Source organism: Parambassis ranga, unplaced genomic scaffold (assembly GCF_900634625.1).
Source record: "Parambassis ranga unplaced genomic scaffold, fParRan2.1 scaffold_21_arrow_ctg1, whole genome shotgun sequence".
Lineage (NCBI taxonomy): Eukaryota > Metazoa > Chordata > Actinopteri > Ambassidae > Parambassis > Parambassis ranga.
Window position 1 is genome coordinate 3,223,028 of NW_021144767.1, and position 8,280 is coordinate 3,231,307.

General features: G+C 41.6%; 1 non-coding gene across 1 annotated transcript; it reads left to right on the forward strand.

Annotated features, from left to right (window-relative positions):
• Positions 1-4,261: 4,261 nt before the first annotated feature.
• trnag-gcc (transfer RNA glycine (anticodon GCC)) lies at positions 4,262-4,332 on the forward strand. The gene has a single exon. It is a non-coding gene; the product is annotated as a tRNA-Gly (tRNA).
• Positions 4,333-8,280: the final 3,948 nt, after the last annotated feature.

The following is an 8,280-nucleotide window of genomic DNA, read 5'->3' on the forward strand; positions in this document are numbered from 1 at the left end:
AATGCATAAACCGCTAGCGCTATTAGCGTCACACTTTTAACCCGTTTTCTTAAACTTAACCCTCATGCATTGTTCGCAAACACTACCCTAATGTGTTGTTCGGGGACAAAAACGTCCCCTAACTTTAACGGTTTTAAAAATATATTAGATAAATATTTTTTTGAAATTTTTTTGCATAGACCTTTTAATTAACTTCAGTTCTAATCAACAGTAGTGAAAAAATCATTTTCCCCCAGGATTTTAACCCTTTAATCACCAATTTTATGAGGGGTGGTGCTGAAAATTGAAAAAAAAAAACACAAAATGGCTCATTTTTAATAGAAAAGGTGAATGTGGACTGGATTCTTTTGAACCTTTATTACAGTCTTGGTCATGTCAAACATCAGTAAAAAAATTGACTTGATTGCATGACAAGAATGCATGATTATGTAGTGCCATGGCTGTGCAGTCAAAAAAAGTGTGTTTATAATGTAAGTCTATGGGACAAAATGGGAGAAAAAAAGAAAATCCAGTGCTGTGCAAAAACTAATAATGCAATAAAGTCAATTTTTTTACTGATGTTTGACATGACCAAGACTATAATAAAGGTTAAAAAGAATCCAGTCGACATTCACCTTTTCTATTAAAAATGAGCCATTTTGTGTGTTTTTTTTTCAATTTTCAGCACCACCCCTTATAAAATTGGTGATTAAAGGGTTAAAATCCTGGGGGAAAATGATTTTTTCACTACTGTTGATTAGAACTGAAGTTAATTAAAAGGGCTATGCAAAAAAATTTCAAAAAAATATTTATCTAATATATTTTTAAAACCGTTAAAGTTAGGGGACATTTTTGTCCCCGAACAACACATTAGGGGGTAAAATTTGCCCACAGTGTACCGTTGACCTATGAAAAATTTTAAAATCATATTAACAAAATTTATGTAAAATTAAGCTTATTGAGGAAAAATGATTCAATTTGTCCACATATTGACAAAGTTATGGCCAAAATAAACAGAAAAATTTCTCTCAGAGGACAAAAATGTCCCGAACAACGCATGAGGGTTAAATAACTTAAAGTGCCTCCTATGAGCGCATGACGTAAGGTAAGGGCTTATGAAACATAATACTTACAGACAGATATTCTCAGACGACTAAAAAACATGTAGCAGGATGAAAAAACACAACAGAAACTTTCCACTTGGCTCTGGAACCATTATGCTACTACGGAAGCCTTGTAGGACAATCTCAACTCAAACATAGAATTTTGGCTGACTATAGGGGGCAGCACAATAATATTTACATACAGTGTATGAATCTATCATTTATTTAAATGTTTTATTACTGAAATGTCTTTCCATACTTTGTTTCAGTGGGCTGCCTTTCTAGTACAGTGAGTGTTTAAGTCATGTTTATGCAGACATATAGAAGATTTTAAATGATTCATACACTTTGAAGCAGCACTGTAAATATGCATTACTCTGTGCTACAGATGCTCCAAACCATCAACCACCTGCAGAGCAAACAGACACATACAACCCCAAGAGTCCAGCAGAGCTCATCACAGCATGGAGACACTTCCAGAGTGATTCTTACCTTTGATCATCAGATGGCTGATCAGCTTTGAAATTAATGGGCTCAAACATCGACCGATCACTTTTCATGGACACACAGCTGGGTCCAGGTCCAGCAGAGTCTGCTCTCACATCCTGGATCCTGATAGAATCACAAACACTGACTCTGAGCTTCTTCCTGAAAAATGATGCTGAACATCATGTTACACTTTAAATGTTTAATAATGATGGAAACAAACTGCAGCTGTGACATTAACTCTGACCTTTGACCCTCACATGGATCAACATCTTTGAAATCAGGGGGCCGATCCTTTGACCAATCACTCTTCATGGACACACAGCTGGCAGGTCCAGGTCCAGGTCCAGGTCCAGGTCCAGGTCCAGGCCCAGGTCCAGGTCCAGGTCCAGGTCCAGGTCCAGGTCCAGCAGAGCGTGCAGTGTGCTGCTGCTTTGTTCTTGAACACACAGATGTGTGAATAATGTGAGTGTGAGCTCTGACATGGAGAAGAGTCATGGACAGTCAGAGACGGTCCTCTTACCTCTGAGCTTTGGTCCGGCTCTCATGGTCCCCACACAGAGGGCTTTTAGAGGGAGGGACTCCCTCCTCTCTGTCCTCACACTGACTCATAGCAGAGCTCACACCTTCACACAAACACAGCAACATGACACAGAAACACACAGTCAGCATGTTGTTATTGATCCTTCATGTAGATGCTAACAGGCTAATCATGCTGTTAGCTTAGCATCAGAGCCTCAGACCAGGTTTGGTTCTCAGGCTTTTATTTTGGTGAGTCTGTAAACACACCAACATCTCTGATGCTGTTATTATTGATGTCACATGCTGTAAGTGGAACAGTGCACACACACATTCAGTGTTTGCTTCAGAATTCTGTCACTTCTCTCCATGTGTGAACATGTGAATAAATGAACATGTGTTCATGTGTGTTTCTGTCACAGTGTGAACAGACTGAGTGAAGCACTGAGACCTTCCTCTGTAACAGTCTGTGGACTGTTTTCTATAGAAAGGACAAACACATGAGCAGCTACTGTCTGAGCTCTGAGGACTGACACACTTCTCCTCATGGCAAATATTAGATTCACATATTTATGAACCCTTGAAGAGAAAATGTTTCTTCTGATGAGTTTCAATCATCGATATGAATTCATGAAAAATAAAACATGACAAATTGATGCATTTATCAATGTTTTAGTTTTAGTAATAAGAATCATCTGAACTCAATTCAACCAGATGCACCTGAACGCACCATGAACTTTAAACCAACCAAACTTACGTAACGTGGCGCGCGGCTGTTGCGCAGCACACAACGATCAACAGAGACGCTTGTTGTTGGTTCCGCGTTTCAGGGACTTACTACAATAAAGATCCATCAGTTACAGGCAGCAAAGATCAATGAGGTGATCACACTGATGATTGATCAGATATCGACAGACTCACCTGCTGAATCAGTCCTGACTTCCAGAAGTTTCCACCTTCGTGTGTGGAGCTGCTGGTTCTGCTGCAGTCTGTCTGACAGGAGCTCAAAAACGAAAGTAAGTCCACAGAAGCCACGCCTTTAAACCAGGACACGTCTCCAGCAGGGGGCGCCCTCACAGTGGAAACATGAAGCTGATTTTTACAGCAGCCTCCCTGTTGTTGCTCTGTCTGTGTCTGTTTACATGATAACAGCTGTGACACAAACAGAACAGTGATGGACTTTATTCAACCTGCTCAGCGAGAGAAGCAGCGAGCAGCTCTGATAGAAGTCTGTCTGCACCATCATCAGGGTCTGATGCTGCTGCAACAGCCGGACTCTGGGACAAAGTGACGTCAGCAGATGTCGGGTTGTCCTCTGAGTCTCTGAAGCAACATGCGGCTCAGCTGGAAAACAGCTTCTGATGGAGCTCTGATAGTCTGACTTCATCTCTGAGAGGAAGAAGAGGGAGAAGCCGCTGCGCAGCGCGCGGACTCTCTCCAGCAGCAAAGTGCAGAGATCATCAGAGCTCCACATGAGCTGAACATGAAGAGACACAGTCCGCTAGCAGCTCCTTCACTGTCGGCCTGCAGCGCTGCTCCCACACTCATCTGGACTCTTTCATCCACACAGAAAACACGAGCGGAACATTCAGCCTGCAGAGGAGCTGCCTTGGATTGAGTCTCCGCGGTTCTCATGGTGTGTTCAAGGACCGCCTCCCGCTCTCAGCTGATCATAACTACACTCTGACTGTGCTTGTGTTGCAGCTACGAACTGAACATGGCAGAAAAGTCAGATAGCAACAAACTGCTGTCTTACATCCATCCTTCAGCTCTGTGTTCTAAGAGTCTGAGAATATGTGGTTTCCTTTATTTACAGTGGTGCATGTCATGTGACTTTACTTATGCAACATGTATGATAATGTTCTGTCTCCTCTCATTTCCAGACGTGCAGCCAAAAACATGTGCAGTGATGATATGTGACGGTATCATCATGGTCTCAGAGAGAAGAGCTGAGTGTGTCTGTTCTGATCTGTGGATGCTGGTGTCTCTTCTCCCCTGTAGTTTCCTGCTGGTTGCTCCGTCACACGCCCTCTGCTGGTGAGCCGCGTCATTACACACAACCGCTCATGTAATGAGGTGAATTTATAACTTTTGACTTTATGTGGAGGAGGGATTGATTTTGGAATGAGGAGGCTGCAACCTGCGATGGCACCACTAGATGTCAGCGTTTCACTGCATTGGTGGTTCAGTGGTAGAATTCTCGCCTGCCACGCGGGAGGCCCGGGTTCGATTCCCGGCCAATGCAATGACCCTTTTAACTGAGGAACATGTGAGGGGACATATATTCACCGTCACATCTATGCTGTTGTTCAGCATGTTGTTTTTATATGTGTTAACAGACCTATCTGACTTCTGTTAACATCACTGTGACACACACACAGAGGCACTACACTTCACAGACGAGCTTCAGTGGTACAGTGCACATCACATTTGAAACAAGAGCACTTACCATCACTGGTAGTGAAGGTGTCACAGGAAGAATTACTGTGATGTTTTACCTTTAGAGCCTTTTTATAGAACACATTCATTTGATTTAAATTAAGAGTGTTTGTTGGTGCAGTAGCCAGCATGAGCACTGTAGATGTCTTTATTTAAAGAAGAAAAAGAGCAGTTGATCTGTCCTTAACAGAGGAGGTGGCCTCAGACATCATCTTTGTAGTCGTTAGCCAGTCATTAGAAACAGCAGACTCAGACCATGTTTCACCTCTTTCTGAGCCTCGTTAGTGCAGTAGGCAGCGAGTCAGTCTCATCATCTGAAGATTGTGACTGCAACCCTCACAAGGGGCACTTGTTTTAGAGCCAGAATACAGATTACAAAGAGCACACTGTATGTTTACATGTCATCCAGGTCATGTTCATAGAGACCACTGAAGCAAGGCGTCTGGACTTGTAGAGTTTTCTTGAAGACGTTTCTCTGCTCATCCAAGCAGCTTCATCAGTTCTACCTGTTGGTGGGAAACATGGTTTATATGTGGAGGAGGACCTCAGTGGGTCTGGGTCAAACAAACAATAGCACTAAATGTTTCCATAGTTACCTGTGTTGGTCTGGCTGTCTGAGTCTGCTGTTTCTAATGACTGGCTAACGACTACAAAGATGATGTCTGAGGCCACCTCCTCTGTTAAGGACAGAGGTTTGCACGTACTCACAGCAAGAACACAGGGCTGTCAACCAGTCCCCTCCAGCAGTCTCATAGTCGTTAGCCAGTTGCTATCTTTTAGCTTTGCATTGTTGAGGACAAGACGGCAAGTGACTGAAGATATGCATCCATATTAATGGAGGTCCACATGTCTGAAGTCAGACTCCCTCCCTCCACCCTCCGCAGTTGAGCCTCGGCCTCCTTCTCATATTTGTCATCCACCATCTTCTTTAGAGCCTTTCTAGAAGGCAGGCTGGATGTGGGGTCTGGCTTTCCCACAGACTCTTTAAAGCCCTGATCAGCCACTATAGAGAAAGACTGGGGGGCTTTCACCACCACATGAACAAGAGCCTCATCAGCTGTTCTGCTCCACTGACACAGAGATAAATACACTGTCATGTGACATTACATTACTGTCATGTGTTGAACCATTGTGTAGCAGAATGTGTACTCCACTTTGGAGAACTGGAGAACATTGGATCAACTGCTCCCATCATCAAGTCAAACAGAAATGTAATGCAATATGAATGAGACAGTAGCATCCAAAATCCCTGATCATGTAACAGAGCTAAATATCAGAACCATCAATAGTAACTGAATCTCTCTGTCTGCAGTTAGTGAGCAAGAAGTGATCAATACTGTCAACACATAAAAAGAACTTCTCCACAGACTGTCCTGCTATTGATATGTATATATCAGTAAAAAGCTGATTAATAACATGACAACAGCCTTAACACACATCTGGAACCTGTCACTTCAAAGCATCTGTGTCCCAATGGACATGAAAAGTTGCAGCACTGTTCAAAAATGGAAACAAACAGAACTTCACACACTACAGACCAGCCTCACTGCTGCCTCCCTTCTCTAAAGTCCTTGAAACACTGTTTAATGATCGCTTAGAAACATTTATTGAAGAACATCAGTTATTAAATAACTGATTTAACTGACAGAGTACAATATGTGGAGATGGCAGTTTTCTTCTAGGTGTCTTAGCATTGCTTGTGGTGACCACCAGGGGTCAGTATTAGGCCCTAAAATATTCAACTTGTACATTAATGATGTATTCAATGTATCTAAATGATTAACATGCATATTATTTGCAGAGGACACTGATATATTTCACTATAATAACCTTATAAACACTGTAAATAATGAAATGGATGGATCAGCCCTACACACTACAGTGTAGACTAGCTGCACCACCTGCTAAACACAAAGGTTGTAGGTCTGGTCTTAAAGGTGGAGGTGGTTTCTGCCTCTTTAATCCAGATTTACACCTGGTTCCAGAGTGAGGGCTCCTGGTGATTAAAGGCTTCCCTACAGGGATTCATAAAGTACCGTATTTTCCGGACTATAAGTCCCACTTGTTTTCATCCTTTGGCTGGGGGTGCGACTTATACTCAGATGCGACTTATTTATATATTAAAATATAGAATTAGTCAGCCTGTGTCCTGACGTCTCATCACAGATGTGATGGCAGCTGTTCTGTCCCTCTCCTGACATTCTCTAGCTTGTCCACACTTTGAGCTCTGAGCATTCATGGAACGTGTGCTTGCAGCTGAGCCTCAGACCTCACCTGGCAACAAGGAATTCAATTTTCTGATTGGTCGATAGGTCGCTAAGTCCAGACAGCTATATGAGCGCCAGATCCAGAAAATATGGTCAATCTTTCAGTCAGTCTGGTTCTGACATCACTCCGGCCACATTGCAGAGGTGGAGCTGCTCTGCTCATGATGTCACTGCTGCTGTAAAAACACAGACACAGACATAAGAAGTGCACAAAGTGTTTTGCAGTCATGTAGCATGTGATGCAAAGCTGACAGATGAAAGTCATGTCTGAAGCAGCACAGTGCATTTCCATCTGCTCAACACAACAACACAGGTCAGAGTCACACTGTAACTGATGCTTCACAACAAGTTGTGTAACTTCTGGTGTTTTTCTTTACAATCAGCCCTCAGGTCTCATGATCAGTGAAATATGAAGGAAGTGTCAGAACCGGTCTGACAGCTGGGTGACTGCACTCAGACCTGTTCTATCCACTGTTAACCCATTCATGTCAGTGTTGTGTCAGGTGTCCTGTTTTCAAGGCGTGGTTTCTCTGGAGTTACTTCTTGTTCATTTCCTGACAGACAGCAGCAGATGAGCAGCTCCACACATGAAGCTGGAAACTTCTGGAAGTCAGAGCTGACTCAGCAGGTGAGAATCTGTCAATATCTGATCAGTGATCAGTTTGACCACCTCGTTGATTTTACTGCAGTGTAACTGATTGATCTTTATTGTTGTTCAACTGAAACGTCTGTTCTACAATCGCTCCCTCTCTGAAACTCAGAACAACTCGTCTAAAACCACTTTAAATAGAAAATGTTGGTTTATGCTGAGTTTATCAGATCAGTGTGTTTTTTACTTGTAGTTGAACAAACTCTCAGGTCACATGATCAGTGAGAAATGCAGGGAGTGTCAGAACCGCTCCGACTGGATGACTTTCTGTGATGTTTGTGTTCACTGAGCTGCACAGTTTAAAAAAATCCTGAATGTAAATCTTCTTTGTTGTGTGTTAGCAGATTTGTTTTAGGAAACAGTGATTTTATTTCCTGTGTTGTTTCACTGAGCTGCTGATGTTCACAGTTGTGTAAGTATTAGTTTGTATGCCTCTGGCTCTTTGTAAATTAAGATGGCACAAAGCAGAAATGATCAAAAATGTCCTCGTCTGTTGAAAATCTACACTTTTACAATGAATATCTCCTTACAAATGATGTAGATGAAGCAATCTACTTATCTCAATCTGGTGCTAAGTTTGTGGACATTATGTCTGCCAAGTTTTTATTTCATAATTTATATAATAATATAATATATATAATATAATATAATATAATATAATATAATATAATATAATATAATATAATATAATATAATATAATATAATATAATATAATATAATATAATATAATATAATATAATATAATATAATATAATTTTATTTCTTGAATAAACACAGACATGTTGGTCTATCTGAATCAAGCGTTTATTGCCCTCAAATTGTCATGACCTGGTGTTT